A 6,000-nucleotide genomic window follows, 5' to 3' on the forward strand; every position below is an offset into this window, starting at 1 on the left:
ACACACAGAACACAGTGATTAAGTAGCTTTTTCGCAGATTAATTCTGGTTTCAGGAGATTTGTCAGTCGGAACATGCACAGTCAGCCATTTTAACAGCCAACTTTGCAATTGCAATTGGAATTCCTCTTTAAGGGCTTAAACAAGGATGACTTTGTATACATTCCATTGGGTTGATAAATTTGGATTGGAGGTATGGATTTTTGGTAATTTTTGGTTTCAGTGTTGTCAGAAAGAGGTCAATATGACGGTCAGTTATAGAGGACTGACAGTAAAGTAGGAGGTGTGATTGAGGTTATTACAGTGTTATTATAGGAAGCAGAGTTTGAATTGGAAGGAGCTGTCAATTTCGTTTTCATGTCCCTCCCTTTCCTGCTGTAATCTGCTTATGTTCTTCTTTCTCATGCTCCTGCTCCTCATCTACTCCCCTGAAAGATGGTGACAAGACCAGTTCCTTTTTAAAAATACCCCGTTCCCCTCCCCAAAGTATGGAACATGCAGTATACTTGACAAATACTGAAACCTGCCTTTGAGTACAGCAAGGCTTCTTCAGACAGAGGAACCATTACTTGAGGGCTTTGATGATGGATGCCATAGTGTTCCCTGTGAGAGCATACTTCTCACAACTGCTCTGCGTGAGTGCTAACTGATTGTTTTGAGCTATGAAATGGGTGGTAATACCTGGCCATTCAGCATATATGATTTGCACTAGTTGGTCAAATATAACCGATATAGAAGACTAATACACAAAGAACTGGAGCCAGTGCAGAATTCCACCATTCACTTGCATGTTGCACCACTCGTGGTTACATACCAGCAGAAAGCAGAAGAAATTAAATCCCTTTCAGTTCACGAAAATAGTCACATTAACATGAGACACAAGGCAACGTGCATGAAGTCAATGAACTCTGCACCACGGAGAAGCCTACAATCTGTGCTAGCCTTTGTGTTTATTTTGCTTATCTCTAATATGTTTAATAATATGAAGATATCTCTTTATGTATCAAGAGCCTCAATGACATCCCTATGTACAATGCAATGAAATGCAAACCATAAGACATTTCATTAATGTACATAACAGCCTGGAAAGAATCAGATGCATAATGTTGAGGATTCGTCCCCTCAAAAGCCCCTGGCAAAGTACTAATCCAACAACTACCAGCCAAGTAGTTTACCCTTTTGTTATAAGCGTGGAAGGATTCTTCAATCCATTTGACATCAATTTCAGCCATGTGAGATTAAGGTATCACACAGGCTATTATGTTCAAAAATGGTCACATTAGAGTCATACATATGTTCTGAATGTCTCTAAAAGAGGCTGCATTACCCAATATAGTAATACTTATATTATTTCCTGTAATGTAAGAAAATAGATATCATGCCATTGAACAATCCAACTGACATTTATTACAACTAACTTGTATATATAACTTACTTATGTATTCCTCAGGTACATAAGTACCTAGATTAGTATTATACTGTGAGGTCCTTCAGCATCTAAAAGGTTCTGACCCAGATATCAAGGGCACACAACAACTTGGATTTTCCACTTAATATGCTACACCTTTAAAACACTACACAGTAGCAAATACTCTCAGAAATACTGGTTGCTGAGAAATCCCATGAACCAAGCTGGGTCTCAGGTGGTCAATTCATCAACAGATCTCTTGCCTTTGGAGCTGGTGACCAAACTACTCTTCCGAACTGTAGTGGTGAGTTGATTTCAAAGCTTATGTCATTTTCCTTTTTCTGATTATACTATGTAAAGTATAAAAAAAACTGTAGATGTAGGAAATTTGAAATGAAAGAAAAATATTGGAGAAATATGGAATGAGCTGCCAGAAGAAGTGGTGGAGGTTGGTATAATTGTAGCATTTAAAAGGCATCTGGATGTGTATTTGAATAAGAAGAATCTAGAGGGATATGGGCCAGGTGCTGGTAAATGGGAATAGATTAGGTTGGGATATCTGGTCAGCATGGATGAGTTGGACTGAAGGGTCTGTTTCCATGCTGTACATCTCTATGACTTTTTGGCTCTAAATATAGCATGTCTGGCAGCATCTGTGGAGAGACAAAGAGTTAATGTTTTGAGTCCAGTATGACTCTTAACAATTAAAAGCACCTGTAAGGTGAGGGAGCAAGTAGAACAATGTAGACTAATTAGTAAAATTAGATCAAATGAGATTCAGGGGGAACTTGCCAATTGAATATAAAATTGGCTTTATGGTAGGAGACAGGAGATGGTAGTGGAGGATTATTTTTTGGCCTGGAGACCTATGACCAGTAATATTCCACATGTTTTTGTGCTGGGTCCACTTTTGTTTGTCATTTATATAAATGATTTTGATGAAGATTTAGGAGATATGGTTGGCAAGTTTGTGGATGACATCAAAATTGGTAATATAGTTGACAGTATAGAAGGTTATTTATGTTTACAAAGCAATTTTGATCAATGGGCTAAGGAGTGGCAAATGGAACTTAATGCAATACCTTGCATTTATTCAAATTTTGGTAAAACAAACAATGGCAGGACTTCTACAGTTAATGGTAGAGCCCTGGGTAGTGTTCTCAAAGAGAGAGACCAAGGGATTCAAGAAAATAGTTTGAAAGTTGACAGAGTGGTTAAGAAGGTGTTTGGCATAGGTCTGTTTCTTTGATGTATGACTCTGACTTTAAGTGAGCATGCCCAGAGTAAAAGGTGAAGGGAGTGATAATGTTGGCAAAATAATGATAGACATGTAAAGTATGTGTAAATGCTAGCTGTGAAAAGAAGAATGTTGCTCCATTTAGCAGAGAACAAAGCCAACAAGATAAATACAAGATATGGCTGGGAAGGGTGGGTGATGTAATAAAAACAAGAGTGCAGAGGCCATACTCTGAAGCTAGTGAACTCAGTACTGACTCCTGCAGGCCTAAAGTGCCTAAGCAGAAAATGAGGTGTTGTTCCTTCAACTTGTTTTGAGCATCATCAGAACATTGTAGCAGACTCAGGGTGGACTGTTAGCATGGAAATGAGGTTGTTTATTGAAATGCAAGCAACTTGAATATCAGGGTCATTCTTGCAAACAGCAGAGGTGTTTGCAAAGCTGTCACTCGGTCTCAGTTTGGTCTTGCCAAAGTAGAGGATACCACATTATGAGCAACAAATAAAGTAGGTGAGATTGAAAGAATTAAAAGTGAAATGCTGATTCACCTGGGTTATGTTTGAGGCCTTGGACTGTGAGGATGGAGGTGATGAATGAGCAAGTGTTGGATCTTCTGTGATTGGATGGGAATATGCCACTGGGAGTGATGCAAGAATGGGGACCTGTGTGAATGTTGACTGTGGAGGGGAGAGAAAGATATTTGCTGGTGGTATCCTGCTGGAAGTGGCAGAATTGTGGGAGGATGATCCTTTGAATGCTGAGATTGGTGGAATGGAACGGAGGGCAAGGAGAAGCCTACCATTGTTCTAGAAGGTTGAAGGAGTGAGGGCAGAAATGCAGGAAGTTGTTAAGACAACATGGTAGGAGGAGAGGGTGGAATCCTCGAGTAAGTGAAGAGAAGGACAATGCCAAGGTACCTTGGTGTAAAGTGACATCTCTGGAACAGATGAGATGAAACCAAACATTGGGAAACGGAATGGAGCCATAACTGAAGGAAGATGTGCGGAAGTGTAGTTTAGCTAGCTCTGGGAGTCAGTGGGTTTGAAATGGATATTGGTGGACAACCTGTTCCCAGAAATAAGAACAGTGAAGTCAAGGAAGAAAAGAAAACAGTTGTAGGTGAAATAGATGAAGGTGAGAGAAAGATGAAAATTGTAAGTCAAAAAGATGACCTTTTTCCAATTCTTCTGGTGGAGAAACCAGTGCTAGTGACATCATCAAAATATAGTGGAAAAAGGATTGTGGGACTGAAACAAGGAATACTCTATGTTCCGCAAGGGGATAGGCATGACTGGAAGCCATATGCATACTCATAGTCACACCTTTCGACTTGGAGAAAGTGAGATGAGTTGAAGGGAAATGTTGTTCAAAGTGAGAATGAGCTTTTCCAGGCAAAGGGTGGTATTGGTGGATGGGGGATCATCCTTGGCTCTGTTTAAGGAAGAAATACAGGCATTAGGCCATCCTGATGGGGAATGGATGTGTCAAGGTGTTACACATCCACAGTGAGGAGTTGGTGGTGGCTCGGGCTAGAAAACTAGAAATTGGGGAACTGATTTAAATTATCAGCAGAATCATGAATGTAAATGAGAAGAAATTGAACAAGGAGGGATAAGGAAAGATTTGTTTCTATGCTCATTAAGTTGGCTTTTAATTACATCACTGTCTTGTTTGAAACCATTGTCAGATTTCTTTTGTTCCTCTCTCTGGATGGCTTCTTCTTAACTGTATTTGAGCAAAATGGGCTGCTGTTGGGGTGTTATCTCCAATTCCCTTATCCCTTAAATGTTGGAGTGAAGAAGACATATTTATGGTCACAAGAACAACAAGTTATAATACTTCCACAGCTCAAGCATAGTTTTACAAATGACTTTGCAAACGTTTGCAAATATCTGCGTGTTGCCTGATTATCTTCTCATCCTACCTTTCTGTCTGTAGGGCCATGATGAAGTTTTCTTTCAGGGTACCAATTCATTTCCTGCTGTCTATTTCACCAATATGAGACAACCCCAGCACACAGGACTTGATCACAACCAGTTTGCATTCATTATTAGCAAAGAAATAAAAGTATGATCACATGATTCAAAGTGTTTACTCGAATACAAGCATAAACAATGCATTGGCTTTCAGAGATCAAGACTGAAGAGCAAACTTTTCTCATTGGCAAGTTGAAGAATATGATCTTCTACTTTCAGGACACATGCTATGGTATAGTAATAATATGAGCCTGTCACTGAAAGGCATGCTAACATATTGATCACAAGATATATCACAACAATGCTGACTATTTGGCATCAAAATCTCCATTCTATGTACCACCCCTGCTCATTACTCCACCCCCATTCCCCCCAGCTCCACACCCACACCAGATCCCAGCTCCCAGCCCTACCGAGTTTTCACCATTCCTCCTGACCTCCCCCCTCTCTGAGGACAAACGATCAGTCCTCAGCAAAGGACTCACCTTCATCCCCCTCCGCCCACGCATCAATGAATTTAATACACGCCGTGAGGTCGAACACTGCTTCCGCTGCCTCTGCCTCCAAGCTTACTTTCACAATCAGGACTCTTGCCTACCTTCCAAGGACCCCTGCCCCTACCTCCAACACACTGCATCCACCTGGACACCCTGTGCTGGCCTATTACCCGCCCTCGACCTCTTCATTTCCAACTGCCGCAGGGACATTAACCGCCTCAACCTGTCTACCCCCACTCCAACCTCTCACCCTCACAACGCACAGCCCTCCAATCCCTCTGCTCCAATCCCGTCCTCACCATCAAGCCAGCAGATAAAGGGGGCGCAGTGGTAGTCTGGCGCACTGACCTCTACCGCTGAAGCCAAACGGCAACTCGAGGACACCTCTTCCTACCGCCCCCTTGACCATGACCCCACTCCCCATCACCAAACCATCATCTCCCAGACCATACAGAACCTCATCACCTCAGGAGATCTCCTATCCATAGCTTCCAAGCTCACAGTCCAGGAACCCCGCACTGCCGCGTTCTACCTCCTTCCCAAGATCCACAAGCCTGACCACCCTGGCCGACCATTGTCTCAGCATGCTCCTGCCCCACTGAACTCATTTCGACATTGTTCTATCCCCCTAGTCCAGGAACTCCCCACATACGTTCGAGACACCATCCATGCCCTCCACCTCCTCCAAGACTTCTGTTTCCCCAGCCCCCAATGCCTCACCTTCACCATGGATATCCAATCCCTCTACACCTCCATCCGCCATGACTAGGGCCTCCAAACCCTCCATTTCTTCCTCTCCTGACGTCCCCAACAGTACCCTTCCACTGACACCCTCATTCGTTTGGCCGAACTGGTCCTCACCCTTAACAATTTCTCCTTCGAAT

The sequence above is a fragment of the Chiloscyllium plagiosum genome, chromosome 15 (genome assembly GCF_004010195.1).
Source record: "Chiloscyllium plagiosum isolate BGI_BamShark_2017 chromosome 15, ASM401019v2, whole genome shotgun sequence".
In the NCBI taxonomy this organism is placed as follows: Eukaryota; Metazoa; Chordata; class Chondrichthyes; order Orectolobiformes; family Hemiscylliidae; genus Chiloscyllium; species Chiloscyllium plagiosum.